At 39.3% G+C, this 21,262-nt stretch overlaps 1 protein-coding gene across 6 annotated transcripts in view; it reads left to right on the top strand.

Annotated features, from left to right (window-relative positions):
* LOC108941134 (LARGE xylosyl- and glucuronyltransferase 2-like) overlaps positions 1-21,262 on the top strand; it is a 76,227-nt gene that overhangs the window by 22,764 nt on the left and 32,201 nt on the right. Inside the window, exons 2-3 of one of the 6 annotated variants that reach the window (XM_029256224.1) lie at positions 7,688-7,732; positions 13,347-13,417. The exons of 2 other annotated variants lie outside the window; for them this stretch is intronic. The gene's annotated coding sequence lies outside the window, so the exon portion shown is untranslated. 3 more of the 6 variants (XM_029256223.1, XM_029256225.1, XM_029256228.1) reach the window with 3 other exon arrangements.

The following is a 21,262-nucleotide window of genomic DNA, read 5'->3' as shown; positions in this document are numbered from 1 at the left end:
CATCTGTAGAGGGATTTTGCGTAGCATGAATTTGATGCATGGCAAAAGTGCATCATCTTGTTTCCCTTGCCATCGTTCTTCCTACTCCACAAGATCTGCTTTTCGACACTTGTAAAACAGATAAAAGGAATTCTCAGCCACTGTAAATATTTCCTCCCTCTTTTTCACGAGGGTTGATAAAAAATTTAGGGACTTAAGAGCCGACCCAGCTACCCATCCAAATAGATCCTTCATTTATGTCCATATACATTTTGCTTCTGTAAAAGGCAGATGTGCTTGCAGTCACGCCGCAAAATGGGGAACACGTGGACAGGGAGAAGAATGCTTTACATAGGTTCTAAATCAGTAAGCCATAGGAACTGGAGAGTAAGGACAGGTTCTTGATTTTCTATGTGTGCATCTCTAGAAACATGTAATGCCCATTTTTATAAATTTGTACCATTGAGCAGTAATGAACATTTAATCAAAATGATGTCATTACACATTTTCCCGGTGTTGCGATGATTAGGAAACCGTTTAATTGACCAGCCTGTGTCTTTAATAGAATTTGTCCCCATGTTATGAGTCTAACATGGTTCAGCTGGTAGCGTAGTGGTGTGACACTGCCACCTTTGGCCTCAGAGGTCGCAGATTTGAATCTCCTACTCTAGTAGCCTTGAGCAAGACGCTTACCATAAATTACTCCAATAAAAATTACCCAGCTGTGTAAATAGGTGAATAATTTGAGGTAGCTTGACACTGTACGTTGTTTTGGAGAAGAGAAAGAGAAAAAACAGAAAGCAAGCAAACATCACACACACAGTCTGAAACAGCTTGTCCCAAGTGGGGTCGCAGCGAGCCGGAGCCTAATTCGGCAAACCAGGGCGCAAGGCAGGAGGGGGAGGGGACAGGGACACACCCAGGACAGGGCGACAGTCACTTACAAGGCACCCCAAGCGGGGCTCGAACCCAAGACCCACCAGAAAGCAGGACCAGGCCCAGCCCACTGCACCACCGTGCCCCCCTAACTGAGTAACCAGTAGTCATTGTTTAGAGTACTTGCCTCTTCAAGTGTTCTTGGAATAGGTACAATCATCTTTTTAATCATGTTTTGTCAGCATTAATAAGAGCAGCTATAAAATGTGTATATTTACACCTGACTGATCAACACAATGAGCTGTGCTCATGATGTAGAATGTTAATCAAGTGAAACGGGCGTCCATGGTCGGTATTGCTCAGCAGCATTAGCAGAGCCTACAGTCTCTGTTTGTGAAGGCCCAGAAAAAGCAAGTTTTTCTCAGTTAGGCTTTCAGGATTATATAGTTTAAGGCCAACTAAACATTTCATATTTGTTTCAAATTAAATATTAATATTAAACAAACAAAATGCACATAATTGAACATAAAAAAATAAAATTATAAACATCTGGAAAATGTCTGTGCTTAAAATTGTTCCAAAGACACGAGCGAAGAACATTTGGTGACGTCATAATATATATATGTTTCTGATCAATGATGAATTTGGGTTGCCAGCAGTAGAGGTAAGTAGTAACGTAACTATTATTTTCTATTAAATAAGTTTTCCTCACAGTGTGGATAGTTCAAAAATAACATTCCCTCCTAAAACAGGATGGGCTCCCAGAAATCAGTTAAGGTAGGACATTTAAAATAAAAATGATAATAAAATATGTTTGCTTTCAATTATTACATATGTGGAAAAGTGGTAAAACATTTGCCCTACTATATTTAATTAAACATCACAGTAACATTTAACTAAACACTTTAGTAAACCTTGGTCCTCAATGCACAGATCTTTACATTTATCCTGAAATAATGGGACATCGCAATTCTTTGTCAGTTTCTTTGAATTTCTCTTAAATGATCTGAGAATTATGGTTAAAGAATATGTGTGCCAAAAATCATATGCAATTTTTTTTTTAAAGATAAAACAAAAAAATTCTTAAATGTAGATGAACTTGTTATATTTCAAGGCTCTGACAAGCAGTAAGATAAAATCGACTTTATGTATGCCTCACACTGGTATGCATGAACAAAAGCCAACAGACAGCTAAAAAAAAAAATTTCCCCACTCCTTCAAGCTCGGGTCCTCTACCAGAGGCTTGGGAGCTTGAGGGTTCTGCAGAGTATTTTAGCTGTTCCTAGGACCGCGCTCTTCTGGACAGAGATCTCGGATGTTGTTCCCGGGATCTGCTGGAGCCACTCTCCTAGCTTAGGGGTCACAGCCCCAAGTGTTCCGATTACCACGGGGGCCACTGTTGCCTTCACCTTCCACATCTTTTCTAGCTCCTCTATCAGTCCTTTGTATTTCTCAAGCTTCTCATGTTCTTTCTTTCTGACGTTGCCATCGCTTGGGATGGCGACATCTATCACTACGGCTTTCTTCCTCTGTTTGTCCACCACTACTATGTCCGGTTGGTTAGCCATTACCAGTTTGTCAGTCTGGATCTGGAAGTCCCACAGGATCTTATATATATATATCTTTTTTTAACACTGAAATGGTTGTTTGAGGACTTCTTTTCTTCATGTCAGAGAACATAGAATACAGGTCATTTTATTTGCCCATTATGTGTTTTTCTTCTTTGAGCAGAGGTGGGTAGAGTAGTCAAAACTTCAGAAATACATGGTTGTTGAGATTTGGAAAAATATTACTCTGAGTGCTGGATCCTTCCAAAATGAGTGGAATGGTACAGTATGTAGGTAGCACAGCACGCACAGTTGAATATGTGTTTATTACAATATGAGAAAAAATTGGCACATTTTGTTCCAAAGCCTTCTTCACAATGTGTTGCAGGGTTTGAGCAAACATTCGTCCATCCATCCATCTAATTTCAATAACCATTTGTCTTGAGCAGAACTGCAATGACAGAAGGTGTATTGTAGGAGGCATGACTGGTCAGCATACTTGTATAATATGGGTGGAAGGGTTGAAAAATGCTATAACTGCAACACAAAGCGAATAAAGGAAAGACCTCATCGCATATGACACAAAAGTTAGTAATTCATTCTAGGGCACTAGTAAGTAAAAGATATTGAGGATACCGAATTCAACATGTTAATATATCTGACTAAAGATAAAAAGTGTAGATGAAAGAAGTACTCTGAAAAGTTTCTCCAGAAATGTATTTAAGCTCAAATAGTGCAGTAAAAGACTCTTGCCTCTTCCAACCTCTGCTTGTCAATTGAGTGTTTTTTATTTTTTTTTTCAGGCTCGACTGACAGCCATACTTTTAAAGACACTCCTTTTGAGTGGGAGGAATAGTCTTTTAAAAACAAAAGCTGTACTGGAAGTTCCGTGTCTCATGAGAACACCGGGCCTTTCTGGATGTTTTCTGAAATTGTGTGCTGTCATACAAACAGCTCGATAAATATTTATTTGTTGAAGGTTAATGGCTTTCTCTCTTCGGGAAGTCCTGTCCACTGGCAGCTCTGATCCCTTTTCTCATCCAAGACCCAAAGCTTTTAAGGAACCATGAAGAAAAAAGACCAGAATGTAAAGGCTGACTAATGTGCAAGTCACCGAGTGCTCTCTGTACTGTATTTTACCAAACATTTTACAAATATTACTTTCCCGTTGGACACTTACTGAATGCAGATGGTTTCCGTGACAGAGGTGTCCTTCAGTAGTTAACTATTGTCCTTAGTCCTTTCTTTAAATTCTTCCTCTGCATAAGATCCTTATTTGTCCATTAGTTTAAAAGGGAATTCAGTCACAATACATAAATCCTGCTAGAACAACAGAAGTCCACCTGAAAAAGATGCATAGGCAGTCTTTCTCCACAAAGAGTAATCTTTCTCCGTTGAGGATTGTTTATCCTCTTCTTATATTATCGGCTGAATTAAAGTTGTTCTTTGGCGAGGGGAATTAGATTGTTTTGCACATATCTCTTCGTGTTAATTGAAATTGTGTTGTTGTCTCTTAGTGTGTCTGTGCGCCTTCTTCAGAGATACTGAATTGGTAGATTCATAGGCTACGGCTCTGCTGTATTGCTGGCTCAGTGAAAATAAAGGTTTATACTATTCACATAAAAGACCACCCATAACAATCTGTTGAAGATGTCTCACATCTTTTTAATTCTTACATTTTATCATTTAGCCAGTGCTTTTCTCCAAAGCATCTAACAATTACTTACCCATTTACACAGCTGGGTAATTTTACTGGAGCAGTTTAGGGTAAATACATTGCTCAAGAGTACTACAGCTAGAGGTAAGGATCAAACATGCAACCTCAGGATCCTAAGGCAGAGACTCAAACCACTACACCACCAGCTGCCCGAGCATTTATGTTATACACATCACCAAGTCTATTGTATGTTGCAATAAACAGCTCCCAGGTATTTTTAAGAAGACACAAAATATGTGGCATAACCACAGTAAAAGCTTTACCTCCGAAGGGCTGGAAGGCCTCTGCCAGCTGACATGTTTTCATCACATTCTGTCCAGTTAATCTGTTGTCACCCTTTCTCAGGTCACAGCAATGCAGCTCGAAGCTGTAAGCAGTGTAACAATGGCATCAGCAGGACCTAAAGCCTCCCTTTCATATGGACACTGAGTTGGTGAACAACAGCTCACGAACAAATTCACACATTTTCTTCTTAATTTTATTTATTCCCTCTGTTAATCTTTGTAATTCTGCTTTCTCTTCAAAGTAAGTTCTTCCTCTTGAAGTTAAAGTGCTGACAAAGGCATGAGAGACTTTATCATTTTTCAGTGTATTTAAAGCACGCGCACTTTCTGAACCGCTTGTCCCAAATGGGGTCACGGGGAACCAGAGCCTACCCGGCAACTCAGGGGACACACCCAGGACAGGATGCTAGTCTACCACAAGGCACCCCAAGCAGGACTCGAACCCCAGACCCACCCGAGAGGAAGACGCCAGTCCAACCCACTGCGCTACTGCACCCCCTTAAGGGAATCATCATTTTCACAGAATTTTTCATGTCATCCGCTAGGCATCAGCTAAAGCAGATTTTTAATTATTCTTACTTAATTTGTACAGATTTTAAATAATTATTTCATTATTAAATTATTAAATATTTCTTCCACTTGCATTTATTTTGCAAGCCTAATGTTGTAAGGTGTTTTGGACAAATGTATCAGCTAAGAGTAACAATGCTAAAGTATTGTGTTTTAAAGGTAGTTTAAGAATGTCTGCTAACACAAAAGTAAAACTTTTCCACCTTGGGCAAGGTTAACATGCCTGGGAAGGTGACCAGCAGATGGGTTTTATAACCCCTGAGGTTCTCCTCTCCTGTAGTAGCCTAAGGGTTTTTTCCTCTCCTTTGTCTGCTACCTTTCGGCCTTCTTAATTCAGATTTCTAGTTTTATATCATTAACTGGTTCCCTTCAATTATAATTAATGTTCTTTATTAGCTTCTGTGTATATTTTGTAGCTGAATTAATTAACAGGGGTTTAAAGTGTCTAACTTGGAACAGGCCTTGTAAAAAATACATTCTATATAATCTGAATGAATTTTGTAAGACACGTTAAGTTCAAACGTAATATCTTTCACAGGTCGTTCTATGTCATCACGCTTTGACTAAGATCTGAACTTAAACGTATCGGAAGTCGTGTACTCTGTAGTCATTATGTCAAAGAAAATGCGGTAAATATGCTCTGCATGGAAATTTTATATTCCGAGAACATAATATTTTGATGACATGTTTTTCCCTAGTTTGACTTTGCAGTGCATCTTAGTTTTTATGCTTGGAAATTTTCTTGATCTGACGGTTGAGGCATTATCTGAGGAAAGATACTTTCAAAGCGCTTTGTGGAGTACAGTGTACAAAGACAGAATATTTCACACGTGTTTGATTCATGTAGACTTATATATGGTATTGCAGGTGGAAGTAAAAGAAAAGAATTCAAAATTTCAAGCACGTTGTTTCTCAGCCAGCCAATCTAATATGTTTTTCATAGTTCATCAACAGTTAATATGTACATGGTATTTCTGCAACAGTAGGAGGTCTCTTGAATAGTGCAGAAGGGGGTATGAAAAAAAGTAATTTTTTCCACAATATGAAATTAAAACAATTATGTTTTAGATTGGAAGGTGCTTTAATGGATTCCGTTGTAATTTTGCCTTTTAAATTCATTCTTGTGGTGTAGAAATAAGCTTGAGAATACCTTTCTTAAGAACAGAGAGAAATGGTTCCTCAAATCATATGAATGCCAGGACAGTTTATTCTATGGAAGGATATGCAAGAATCAAATCAAATTCACAGGAGAAAGCAGTATCTTAATATGTTCTATAGAGTATGTGAACAGGAGAAAAGGAAAAGAAAACAAGAACTCCTGATTTATAACTGACTGCCTTGTGAAGGAGTAAATCACACAAACAAAGAAAGCAAATTGAACCAGCAGAGCTTAACAGCACCTGTTTTCACCTGGATTTTTGAGAGAAGGTTCGGTTACACCAAAGGCAGGAGGCGGACTGCTGAAGGGTAAAGGTACAGAGAAGTAACCTGTCTGAAATAGGTTTGAATATATGATGTGAGAGCCCTGGGGATCAAGCACTGTAAAAGAAAGGCAGTTGGTAGTGCAATGTTGAAGGATAAGGATCTGTAACTAAGAGGCTTCCACTTCAAGGATGGTTGCTATCCAAGTAACTTGGAAGCACTTGACCTTCAACTATATGATACAATACTCTCACAGACACACATTGTCTCAAGCCACTTATCCCAAGCAGGGTTGCAGTAAACCAGAGCCTAACCCAGCAACAGAGGGCACAAGGCTGGAGGGGATGCATCCAGGACTTGAACCCCAGACCCACCAGAGAGCAGGCCCTGGTCAAACCCACTGCACCACCACCAGTCCAGTATTCAGATAAGTAAAATGAAAAATTTTAGTAGGGTGGTATGATGGTGCCACACATCAGCTGGGCTGTTGGTTCAGACATGGATTTGAATCCAGCTCAGCTTACGTTTAATTTTCCAAGTTCTCCACATGTTTGTGATCAAGTATTCCGAGTCCTCTTTTCCTCTCACAGTCCAAAGACATGGTTCATTTTAATTGGTCACTCTAAATTGTCCTTAGTGTGTATATTTGAGCGTGAATGAGTCTGAGTGATTGACCTGTAATGGACTAGCATCCAGTCCGGTGTGTACCCTACTTTGTGCACTATGTTTTTGGGATTGGTTCTGGACACCACAAATCCAGCACTGGAGAATCAGGTATCGGTAATGAATTAATAAATGATCATTGAATCATTCAGTGGTATAATAGGTTGCTTGGGGAGAGGATCATAACATGAACTAACGAAATGTCTTATGCACATTTTTCTTTGTTTCTTGTTTTTTGACCTTGCAGTACTAAGTAAATCTACAAAATTTTACCAGCTAGACTGCATCTGGGCATTTTTACAGATTGTGTTAAGGTGGTATTGTTCCTTCTGTTTTCTTATTTTTCATAAAGGGGTTTACTTGGTACACTTCTGCATTCCTCTCACACTTGGTGTTGGTCAAACTGTCACCAGACCAAGAGAGGTCACCTTCATTATCACTGATTGTTATGGTTGGTCAAGTATCTGACCTTGTAATTTGTAGGTTATTGCCTCAAAGGTGGGAAGGCGGAGTACTGGCAAAACAATGAAAATAATAATAGTGTTTGTGTCTGGTATCTGATGTAGAAAAAAAAAACAGTTTTTACCTCAATAAAATCTTAAGGTTCTTCTTTGTTTTACCTTTGACAGCCATGGAGGACTGCTTTGCAAATCTTGAATTGTTATCAAGCATAGGTGAGCACAGTAACCTTTTGCACTTATCTTTCTATTTCTTATCTCCCACATTCGTGAGAAGAAAAAAAAAAAAAGGTACTCTAGGGGAAATGTTGGGACATCAGGGTATAAATTAATGCAATGGCTGTTTCCTATTTCCATGGTATTTTGTTTTGGTGGCACTGAAGTTGTGCCCTTAAAAGTTTATTTGAGGAGCTAGTAATACTAACTCTTTAAATACATTCAGTAATTTCTAACAAAACATGATGAGTTCATCATGTTCCTTAATCAGTATTTTCCACCACAGAGAAAAAGAATGTGAACAGTGAAGCAGTATGCTGTATAATTTTTGTAATTGAAAGGACAACTAAATAAATTCACTAATTAAAATTTGCTACTGAATCCTACTCTACATTACCTTTCTGGCCCATAAATTTAATGTCAGGGGCAACAAATTGAAAGCACATACTGCTAAATGGAAAAGAACAATAAACTTTGCTTTTTGGGTTGAGAAGTTTTTATAATATGTTGCCGATAACAGGCCACAGTGTGAATAAGAAATATAATCTGCTCCCAGTACTTTGAGAGTATGAAAAATATACACAGAGAAGTGGTTTTCAATATATTTGGTTATCTAGCTTTCTTTCATTTGTATTTTGAGTTTGGTTTTCTCCAGATGTCTCCAAGGGAAAATCAGTGATGAGTTTTAACCCATTCAACAAGGACAGAGTCAGAACTGAATTCAGTCTAATAATTATACACCCCAGATCCTGACACATCCCACGTCCTTTACCTCTCCTGTTAACCATTCAAATCCCTTACAGTGGCACTACCTGTAGCCTAATAGATATGTCTATGGATTCTGAGAACAAATACATGTCACAACAAAGTATAATTTAGTGACTATGATAATCCGAGGATGCATTCACCTTGAACACCAGTTAGAGAATGCAGACAATCCAAAGACATGATGCTAGAACCTAATCTGCAAACAGGTGATGGAACCTCCATCCCTGGATGATGCACTAAGCACTCAAAGTCATGCACTTTAAAACACTCAGCTTCTCTAATATTTTTTCATCATACTGATATTCAGAAGCTGGTCAAATGTTCTGGATGAAGACGTGCTTATTCCCATTGTACTCATTATGCTAACTGCAGCAGATTGGTAGAGCGTCATTAGAAATACTTCACCCAAATGCCACACTGACGTATTAATGAATAGTAAGTCTGCTAAACCCAGGATGACTTTCTGAGTACAAACAGTTCTTCACTATGTCTGTATTTGTGTTTTTATGCTAGCCATCTGATGATTCACTAAACCTAATTGATATATGAAGACTAAATAGAACCGCATTTTTTGTCTTTTTCTGAGTAAGATGTTTGTTTTCATTTCTGTACAATGATTATGTTCCATCTCTTCACTATAATGGGATTTTTATTTGAAGAATAAATTAAACCGACAATCTATTCTTGCACTAATTTTACACATTAAGATTCTATTCACTTTCTTAACTATACCATACAGACATGACATCATTATATAAACCAAGCAACATTTTCATAGAACTAATCAGCTGTGAAATAAAAGCCTAAAATCAAAAGTTTGCCTAAATGACTAATCTATGCGGGAATGGATAAAATGATGTTTTAAAGATTTTTCCACTAGATGGCAAATATTTTGAATCACTGCACTATTCTATCACAATGACACATCTGGTAAACTTTACAGCAGTAGTCTAAAGAACATGCAGTTCAGTTTTCGCATCAGAGCTGAACTTTCCTGCAGCAATATGGTAGAATGTCAGGCAGACAAAAGGAAGAATTGCAAGTTAGCTTCCAACCTTGCCCTACCATGACAAGGAGACTGTCATAAAGCAGCGCTTGTGCTTCCAGTCTTGCCTCACCATGACAAAGATTCTGAGCCAAGTGCAAACAGGGTGAGCCTTCAGCCCACCACTGCTACTGTGCCATAGACTTATCTTCTTTAGCTTATTCCAAGAATATTTAGGAAATATATTGGAATTTAAATTTGCTTATTCCCAGCCCTGGGTTTCCTCATAATGGGGTCATTCAGTTCCTTATTTCTTCATAAAAACATCTATAAACTGAAGGAATACTGTGGACAATGAGTTCTCACATATGACCGATAGAAATTATTCTCAAAGCCACAGAAGCAGACGTTGTAGTGGACAAAAGGGCTGAATTAAAGTAAGTTGTCAAATATTAAGCAAAACATGAAAACAGGAACAGCTGTTAGCACGGGGGTTAAAGCCGCTACTTTTGGACAAAAGGTTGCAGGTTTAAATCTCACCTCTGGCTGTACATACTCTACTTAACCTTCAATTGCTCTAGTGAAATTGCCCAGCTGTAATAAATGGGTAAATATTTGTAGGTAGATGTAGGTAACATCGTAAGTTGCTTCGGAGAAAAGCGTTAGCTAAATGAACAAATGTAAAACAAGGAAGTCATGAATTGCCAGAGGACACAATAGAACTCCTAAAGCCAGGTAAATAAGACAACATTGGGCAAGACTCCATGGTGACCCTCTCCTTTGGCTTCCCTTTCAAGTCCTCCTTGATGAGCTGATGTGAAGCCAGTTTGCAGAGTAGAAGTCAGTCTAGAGCGCGGCTGATGTCGAAGGGCATGCTTGTTGTTACCGAAAACTCCTACTAGTTGTTAAAGAAAAGGAGGGATCACCCCTTCTCATCTCAAAATGTCATTATTACACTTGAAGGCAAAGAAATTCCAGGTTGCTCTGTAAGTAATTTGCAGCTACTTACTCAGGTCTCTAAAGAGCCCACACTGCTGTATACTAGCAAGGCACTTGCTTACCATTCCAGTGTGTCTGTGAGAGAAGGGAATCACTGTTAGAATGAGCTGCAGTAGCCATGAATTTTTAAAATATTTCACATTTCCAGTGCTTAATAGAGGCTGATTACCATGATTGCATATTACAAGGCTGAAGAAACAGAACCAATCAACTAACTGCTTCAATGAATATTCAGTGCCTTGTTTTCACTTCGGAGCTCCTCCATCCAGTAATGCATGACTGGGACTTTGAATATTAATGAAGGGTTCCTATTCAGTGTTATTAGTATTAATAAATTCCTATTTAACATGATAACTACCGTAGCCAGGACAACCAGCCAAGACAAGCACAAACTTAACAAGCCTGTTTGAGCCCTTTTTTTTGCAGTTAAGACAAAGACACTTCCTTGGGGCATGGGGATGCCATATATTAAGTGATTAATTCAGAAACTGGTTGGAAAAAGGACACATTACCTTAATGCCCAACTGAAAACCACTGAACTAACAGTGCAGAATGGGAGATGTGGGGGTGGTGGGAGGTATATGCCAAGCACCAGGGTTTAGTCAAACAATCCTTTACTCCCATCATCAATTATCAGTTTCTTCAGCCATGTAATTACATCCGATTAGAAATTCTTCTGCACACACCAACTTCAGCATGTAGGATGAAGGAAGTGAAAACCACCATTGTGATCTTCATGAAGCAAGAGAAATTTGCCTTCATTTCACACTTTAAGAGTTCTGTTATCAAAACAAAACTGTTTTATTGTAACAACAGGTAGTGAAGCAACACTAATTTTACGCCTGCAAAAAATATTTGGGCACTTCAACAAGAAATTCAAAATTTGCAATGACAATACAAATGAAAGCAAGTGAATGCTGTTGGGTAATAAATGGGTAACCTTTAAAGTGTTTCTCTAGGAACCAAAAGTCCCAGTAGCTGATGGTCCTTTCATGGAACAGAAATGTTTACAGATATGGCTTCTGTAACACAGGTCCCCCACTTCAAAGTGTCTTGTTCCTCTAGTGCTTTGGTTTTATGCTTTTTCTTTTATTTTGTGGAGCAAATGACTTAAGGGCCAGTTTTCAGTGAGGGGGCAGCAATTACACACACACACACACACACGCATTTTCAGAACCGCTCGTCCCATACAGGGTCACGGGGAACCGGAGCCTACCCGGCAACACAGGGCGTAAGGCCGGAGGGGGAGGGGACACACCCAGGACGGGACGCCAGGCCATCGCAAGGCACCCCAAGCGGGACTCGAACCCCAGACCCACTGGAGAGCAGGACTGTGGTCCAACCCACTGCACCACCGCACCCCCTGCGATTACACTGATGTGCAATTAAAAAAAAAAGGATTTTTTCTCAGTCAGATTACTTGTCCTAGTCTCTTATTACCGGTTCTTTAAGAGAGTAAAATTGCAATCTCAAACTATTGTTTTGTGCTTCAGCACTACTATTTGGAACTTTAAGCTTTCTTGAAAGCTCGTACAATGTAAAACTCACGCTTGTCATCAAAATTCACACATTGGTGTTATTTTTCCACATCGACTGAGGCATTCCTCTGTTCCTGTGACTTAAACAGAAAGAATGAAAATGGACTCGTTTGATGAAACATGATGCATTTGCCACTAGCATGTTCTCATATGTCATCCCAAAGGAATTCTGATGAGATTTTTTAAGACAATGTGAGACCCTTTGGCTAAGATCATTGTCTTTAAGGAAAGTGCCACTTTGGCAGGTTAAAGGAGTAAGGGTGTAGAAGAACACATACAAGGGTAGCCCATCCTCAAGGCCAAATGTACATGTCCTGCCAAAGAGCAAAACCTTGTTTTGTACAGCTTTTAACATTTCATTATTTGTGGTGTCCATTAAAAAGTGTTCTTTACATGAGGTTACCAAGGAAAGAGAAATTAAGACAAACATCTTACACATGTTGAAACTGCAAATATTTGTCTAGTATGTGTGATAGTGTCCATTATTTTTTTTATATTTAATCAAGTAACCCATAAATATGGTTTATATTAAGTACTTATGTAGTTGCAACATATAAATACTCTTTGAGCTTTTGTTTGTCTAATTTAGGAATCATATACATTTAATTAATCTCTTTTCCTGGGGAGCACATGAGACCTGAGGTTCACATTTTGGATATTAATATACAAGAATAATATTAAATATTACATACCACTGTGTTCATTTTTCAAATCACTGTCAAGCAGATAGGCATAAAACAATACACCTGTACTTTAAGTTCAGCTTGGATGTTAGCATACCTTTATAAAACAGGGGAGTAATTTATTTATTTATTTATTTTTCTATTTTTGGGCCAAAAAATGTGTCTTTGCTCAGGTAGTGCCTTTTTCATGGCACCCAGAGGACATTCCTGGAAAGTCTAACTTTGCTGTACAATGCATGCTTTGTTGTTGGAATAACAGGAGATTTGAAACCCTACCCTTAGGCTACCCAAATCTGTCACACACTGTGGGTAATGCAGTACTGTTAAAGAAGACAATCTCAAAGAGCATAACTGTTCTAAATTTTCATGTTTAAAGTTGAGCTTATATATGTTTGTTTTAATGCAGGAATAAAATAGTTTGTATGACAAAAGACCTTCCACCATCTGGCGTTTAACAAAAGTTCATTCCTTTAAAAAAAAAAAAACTTAATATCAAAATCCATGAATTTGCATAGAACAGCTTTAAGATACAGATTTGTTTTCAGTTTAACCAGCAGAAAGAGTCCCATGTTTTATACATTGAGAACTGTTTTTTTCTATAAAACCATTAAGCATTCAGTTGTTTTCTTTGCCCTCTGCAGACCGAGAAGACTGCAGGATTTGTAATTTCATCTTTTGCAATATATATTGACAAAGTTCAGGAAGAAGCCTGGTAAGTAGAAAAGAACAATTTTACAGCAGATTATGACCAAAAAGTATTTAATCATTATTACTGACATTTGGCCACCAAATAACCTTGAGTTTGTTTCCTGTATTAAATAATTATTTCTGCATATAAACACATTTAGAAGTTAAACTCTGATTAATTTATATACACACAGAGTCTAATAAATTCAAGAAATTTAATTAGCATCTTCTTGGTACAAAACTGGTCTGGCTTCATTAGTCATTCTCAGTGTTCAACCTTTGGTGGCAAGGGTTACTGCTCAGCTCGGAGTACCAACTCAGGTCATACCATTTCTGTTAAACTTTTGAGCAAAGACACTGTGATAACTGTATAACTATGCCCAGTGACATGAATTTGCAAAACAAAAAAGAGATAATTTTTTTCTTCTACTGAGCCAATAAAGTAATTAGAAATATATTTCTAATACATTAATCAGAATAATTGAAGAAATCCTTTTTTAATGAAAACTAGGTTTCGGTTTATTACATATGTACCCCTTTACCCTGTACTGTTACGACCCTTCAGTAGACTGGTTGAAGTTAGGAACAAACATTTTGGCTACTGGAATTCTGAATGAAGACCAATCTCTCAATGTGAAAAATACTTTTAGAAATGTTCCATCAAGAGGATGCCTTACCTGTGTAAAGCTGTGAGTTCTTTCCACAAAAGATATGGAATGGAGTGGAAGCAGTGAAACATACTAAATATCGTTCTATTTATGCAGACAAATCACTGCCATCCAAAACGTCATTGACACTATATATATACAGTATATATTTTGAATAATTTTGAAAATTGCTATCATCAGTGGAAATTAGAAGGAAAATATGTGTTCATGCGTGTTATTTTACAAGTGACATAATGGACATTTTAGGTGGCACAGCAAGAAGCATTGCCTCCTCATGGCACCTGAACTGTTCAGGGGTAGGTTCAAATTTCGCTCAGCCTTTGTGGAGTTTGTATGTTCTCCTCCTGTCAATATGGGTTTCCTCCAGGTTCTCTGATTTCCTCACACAATCCAAAGACATGCAGTACAGGTGGACTGGTGAAATTGCTCAGAGTGAGCAAGCGTGTGGCAACTTGTGATGGTCTGGCATCCTGTCAAAGGTGTACCCCGCCTCAGCCTTGGGCCCATTAATGCTGGAATTATTGAAGATATATGATTATCTGGGGCTGTTGTAATAAAGAAAGAAAGAACAGACACTGCATAATAGTTGCAGTAACTTCATAGAAGGGTTTCTTAACTACAGAATCTTTTTTCATTGTCTTTAGTAGTTGAGTCATTTTCAGAATGACTACTTTTTTTAAGTTAAGGTTATGAAATAGGGAATTATTAACTAAACAAAGATTTATTTAGATTAAGGCAATAAAGCAGTCAAAAGAAGACGGAACATCAGTTTACCGTGGTGCACTGTGAGTAAATGGAAGCTAATGCGACATTGCAGTGAGTCATCGATCCTAGATGGGCAGTGTTGTAAATGGGTTTAACAAGGTTAAGACAATTTGCAGGCTCCATGCTCGTAACAGGCCAATCAAAATCCTTTTCACTTTGAAGCGGAAGGTGCAGAATTGAGTGGGAGTGCATTATTGACTTCCTCAGCTGTCAAAGAATGGAACCCTTCTCAGACATTATATCAAAGAGTCGGCAGACAGGGCAGCCAAATACAGCTCCCTGAGAACTATCTTCCTGTGGAGACTTCTGCTCTCAACTCACTGTTTCCTTCCTTTCAGTTAAAGTTTCAAGAAAACTCTCCTTTTTCCAGGCCAGCTTGTCAACTTCTATCAGTGTCACAGAGACTGCAGAGGGTCTCCTCTTCAACAGCTTTCGATTTCCATTGGCCTTCACACACCACCTGGGCATACCCTGAGTGCACTTAGAAAAGTATATAATCGCCCTCCGAAGGAGGCCCAGAAACCGATGTGACGTGAAGCAGAACTGATAGCAGCTTGTGAATATGCCTTCTTTTACCAGTGTTATCCAAAACTGCGACCAAAACAGACCATAGATTTACTCTATCAAAATCAAACTCCTTTACATTTTAAACAAAGAAACAAAAGGGTAGTATTACTACTTTCTGACTTACTATTTCATTATTTTAGTTATTAATTGTATGGAGGGCAACACAACAGGGCAACAGGTAGCTCTGGTGCCTCCCAGCGCCTGGCCCTGTGGGTGTGGCAAGGGCTTGAATCTAGCTCAGTCTGTAAGATGTTTCCAGCATGTCGTCCCCATGTTTGCATGGGTTTCCTCTGGGAGCGTTAGATTCCTCCCACAGTCCAAAATTGTGTTTCAGTTTGAAATGCTTCAGCTAATGTTCCAGCTAGAAATGGCCCTAAATATATGTATGTGTGAGTGAATGAGCATCTGAGATTATCCTTTGAATGATGTCCCTTCCAGGGTATACCTCAGTTTACACCCTGTTATTCCAGGTTAGGCCCTAGATCACTATGACCCTGAGAACTAGCAGCTATTCATAAAGCATGGAGGGGTTAATTGTTTGGGATATTGCTTTTTTGTCTTGTCTTTACATTAATAATGTACAGGCTCAGTTTATATTTGTCATATCATATTCAGTTTAACTGCCCAACTTTCAGCTGGCCTATTGAGTTAACTGCAGGATATCAGAAGGGTATTGGTTCTGTTCAGATGATATACAGTCATGCACCGCTAAACTACGTTTCGCTTAATGTCTGACCGCATATACAACGGTGGTCCCATATAATGGAGCTGAAAAATTCTTATCGACTAGCAACGTTGTAGCTGTCATAATGTCGTAGCGCAACGTGTTACTCACGTGTTCGTGGTGGTGCCGGTGTAAACAAACCTACTGCACTGCCAGTCAAATAAAAGTATAGCATACACAGTTATGTCCAGTACATAATACTAGGTAATGATAATAAACACCTATGTTACTGGTTTATGTATTTTCGAAACGGTACTTTTTATCATTATTTTAGTATACTTTTTCTACTTATAGAAGAAAGGTTATTGTAAAACAACGTGCTGTGTTAAGTTGGCAGCAGCGTCATAAATCTCATGTTTACCATGTCACTTGACTGCATTGAGGCTATAGCATCTAGGGTTGTATAAATATACTGTATGATGTTCACACAACGACAAAATCGCCTAACGACACATTTCTCAGAACCTATCCCCAGCGTTAAGTGATGCATGTCTGTATATTTCTCTAAAAGTGACAAATTTGACCTTGTTTTGACAGTTCTCACTTATCATGCTCGAACTTTTTGATAAGACTGAAAGAACTTGACAGCTAAGAAAGATTTTCCTTATAGCACAAGGGAGCTTTAAGCTACATAATATGAATTCTCTTAGGACAGCACTGATAATTACTGAAATTGATTTGTACGTTGTTGAAATTATAAATGTTGGATCCCAAAGCCTGGCCAGAAAATCAATCCTTAATTTACTGTTTCGTTCTATTTTGCTTCAATAATTATGGTTCATACATCACATAAGGGAATATAAATTTATTTTCTATGGTGTTTAATGAATTCTCTGCGACAAGTATCGGAGGTAAAATGAAAACAAAAGACCACTGGAGTGGCAGTTTAAACAAATATTTCTGTATACCCTAATGCATCTATGCCTTGGGTTTTAAATATTGAATGCAGAAATTATTTACTTTTTGCCTGCTAAGAGTTAGAAAACTTTTTATTATTCCTTTTGGAAGTCTGAGAAGTAAGGAAAGAATAAGAAAAGTGTTAAGGACAAAAACTTCAACCTCAACGTTGCCAGTTCACTTCCCGGATGCCTTGGTGCAGTAAAAATGTGCTCGCCCTTCATTGAGCCACTAAAAAATCCAGCTGTATAAATGGGTGAAACTTTAAGCCACTCTGAAGAGAAGCATGAACTAATGTATATAATAATTATAATATGGTAATCTACCACAGAACTGCAGTGGCCTGGGGACTGCTTTATACCTGTCGTGGCAGGTATTCAGCTATGCAGTCCCAGGTAGCATTCACCTTAACCCTTTCTGACCTATATGGCTGAAATGTAGAAACAGTGGCTCGCAAATGGATGACGAGGGCTGTATACATTCAACCTTATCATACATGCTATCGTACTCATTATAATATTCATTAAACATTGCTTTACATGTGTCCTAGGGTTACAGGTTCAAAGCACTTTACTGTAGCAATCTTCGTATTGGACCACTGAGTGGAGTACTTATCTGGTGTCTCTTCCCATCACAGAATAACGCAATGTGCATAGGCAGGGAAATATATCACAATAAGAAGAATGGCTATTTTCATGTGTTTGTGAATCTTACCAAATGAATATTTTCCTTTTGAATGATTGTTTGAGCAGTTTCAGTAAACAAAGTAGACAAACAAAGCTGAATTTGCCTGCTATTTTATAACTGATAGCGAGTGTTCATAAGATATAAAACACTCTTCAGTTCAGTTAGGTTCAGAATTCCCGCAGTTATTTATCCTGCATTATCAGTCCCACTCAACTCTATGAGACTCCATCACTTTGATTAATCAAAATAGACTCTTTTTAAGTTTTCTGTTCCCCAACAGAGTCTCAGCTCTTCTGAATATCACTATTATATCTAGCTCCTTGGTAATGAGAAGTGTTAGTGCGGTAATTTTTTGATGGAGAGATGGCACCTCTTTTCTGCAGTCATGAGCGGTACCGGTTCCTAGGGACGGTAAATCAATATGTAGACGTATTAGCTGCTTCGGTTAGCTCTGTCCCAGTGCACATCTCGACGCTACATTGAGAATTATGTGCGTTCATCCAAGGTGTATAAATGGAAACTCTCTGGGCAGACAGCCAGATTGCCTAACAAGCATCCCTACTGTGTAACCCCTCCCTCCCTCCCTCCCTCAGAAACATTCCCACTTCCAACCTGTACCAACATCCAGTTACAAGATCAGGTGATACCTGTAAAAAGATGCTTTGCACATTTAAGAAGCCTTCACACTAAAAAAATTAGTATCTCCAAAAGCTTTGCAGATGCTTTGAGCACAGTGCCCAAAAATCAAAGAGGGTGACCAAAGACCCCTTTGAATTAGAATTGTTCCTGCACTCCCCATACTGCTGTGTTTTCTTCCACCAACTTGAGGCTTGGATGTTGCAGCTCACAGCCTGATCGCTGGAGCCACCAGGGGCCATATGTTGGTATCAATCATCCTGTGCTGTTGAGAACTGGCGAGCCGCGGTCTGCTCTGCAGCTGCTGCAGGACGTTGACCCCTATTACTGATACACAATCTACTCTTCTTCAAGGGTTTGTAAGGGCAGAGGAGTCTCTGTACGGAACTGGCTTCCAGACCCAAACGTATTTTACAGGGTCCATAAATATATCTTAGAATCTTTCACATGAATTTATCAACAGGGATAGATTAGAACAGGGTAACACAATATCAAAATATTCAATCAGTGGTACTTGCTGGAGTGGCATGGTTCTATAGTGGGTAGCGCTGGTGCCTCACAGATCCTGGGTTTGAATCCAGCTCAGACTGTGTGGAGTTTGGATGTCCTTCCCATGTTGGTATGGGTTTTCTCCCACAGTTCAAAAACATACTCTTAGGTGGATCAGTGACTCTAAACTGCCATTTGTATGTGTATCTCCAGGTGAATATGTGTCAGTGCCCTGTGATGGACAGGAATCTTCTCCACTGTGTACCTTCCTTACTCCCTATGGTTCTAGGATAGACTCTGGACCAATCCAACTATGCACTGGACCAGGAGTTACTGATAATCAATCAATGGATATTTGATAAACTAGCTAAGCACAAACCAGGGAAGTATAGTGTATAAGGGGGTGGACTTACCTGAGAATGGAAGGGCCCTCCAGCAGTAGTGACAGCCAAGTTACTCAATCTAAATAACACACACACACACACTGACTGAAACTGCTTGTCCCATGTAGGGTCACAATGAGCCAGAGCCTAACCCTGCAGCACAGGGCAGAAGGGGGAGGAGGCACACCCAGGATGAGATGCCAGTCCATCACAGGACACCCCAAACAGGACTTGAACCTCAGACCCACCAGAGAGCAGGACCCAGTCAAACCCACTGCGCCACTGCACCACCAAGCCCCCATCTAAATAGCAGTAAAGTACCAAACTTTATGAACTGGAACAAGCGTAAGCTGCTTTGGATTGGAGTGTCCACAACCTTGGCTCTCTTGTGAAGGATACCAAGTTCCTTGGAGACATGTTACATCTATGCTATATCTGAAGTTACAGTGAATGCTAATTACAGTAAATTACAGTAAAAATTCCATGAAAGGGTAAATCCTCAGAAAATTTTTAAGAATCAGAGTGCAGTTACAGTCCTAATATCTGCATCACTTAAATATCTTTAAAAAAACACAATGTATGTTGCTTTAGAGAAGAGTAAAAACATCAGCTAGATGCATAATTTTAAAAAGAAATTTTCTGGCAGAGCTAAAATAGAGAACCTGTTTGGAGTGGGTTGTTCATTGAATTTCCAGTGTTTCTCCATACACTAGTGATATCGTTGAGTACTATTGTAAATTCACTTGCCTACAGCAATGGATAACATGGTAGCCTCCAGAAAAATATGCATCCTTTTAATCGAAAGTAACATGCACTATCTGCTGTTTACACTGCTGTTTACACATTAAAAGGTGATTATATCTCCTGAAACACAGTCATTGCCAATTTCTGATGTGCTGAAGGATTACTAAGTGATAACTTGTTAACATTCTGATCATTTCTTTGTGTCTGTGTGTATGTGTGTGTGCATAAGGCACTCGGAATCAGGCCCCGTCCCTCACAAGCAATCGTTTCCAGCTTGACTTCAGCAGTGAGTTTTGTTTTCCTCCACGAGAGCTGCCATCCTCTGAGTCCCGTGCCAAGAACCGAACTCCTGCCTTTTGTCATGCACAGGTCATTTGAAAGATTAGAGCGGTCCCTCCCCCAGCCCCCTATCTACCGTCGTACCTCTGGAAGACGAGAGGTTGAGGATCGCAGCGGGAGGGAAGGGGAGAAATAGGAGAGCCGGCGCAGGAGGCGGGGAGCGGGGGTGGAGAGCGTATACGTACTCGACTATTGTGTCTTTGGCTGGGGAGCGGGAGGTTTCTAGCCAGTCGGGGCAAGGTTGTTCCAGGAGTAGAAGCTGGCACCTGTGACGGTAAAGGTTAGCACCTGTCCAGCAGAGAGGAAAATAAATTCTGGGGACGTGAAAAGAAGGATCTAAGAAATGGAGCATGGCTAATTGGTGGACTCGCGGAGGCGGACTTATCTGAAGTCAGCTCGCTGCCGCGCGTGAGGAAGGGAGGAGGAGAATATCAGGAAGCAGACAGGTAGGAGCATGCTTGTGGACATGGAGGTGAACATTTGTTTCTTCTCTGCATGGAATCTGGGTGTTCAATCCAGTCTTTAATGCACGTGTTAGACAGTCCAAAAGATAGATGTTGCATATACATATGAGCATATTTGAATTAAGTGAACACTAATTAATATGTTTGATTTGTGTAGCTTTTCTTCTGGGTCGTGATCCGCTTTCTAATTACGAACTTGCGCGCAGGGCTTTGAATCTTTTGCTTTTTCCTTGACATGGCGCCTTTGTCATGCAATGATGGTGTCCAGTATAGATGAACAACCCTGTCCATAAGTGCAGGAAGTAAAGAGTGAATAATTCAGTATCAGTTTTCCTGTGTTGACCGAGGCTGGAGCTGCACTTTGAAATCCGCTGCCGCTTTTCTCGGTGCCGAAGATTTGAACCCAGCCTTGTTTTGCTTCACTTTTTGCCATTGTTCGGAAAGAAAATTCTTTTGAAAAAAAGTTGTGTAATTAAGCTTTTGTGACTGTTGTTTGCGCAGATCTTT

Source organism: Scleropages formosus, chromosome 11 (genome assembly GCF_900964775.1).
Source record: "Scleropages formosus chromosome 11, fSclFor1.1, whole genome shotgun sequence".
NCBI lineage: Eukaryota > Metazoa > Chordata > Actinopteri > Osteoglossiformes > Osteoglossidae > Scleropages > Scleropages formosus.
This window is presented reverse-complemented; position numbering and strand designations above follow the sequence as displayed.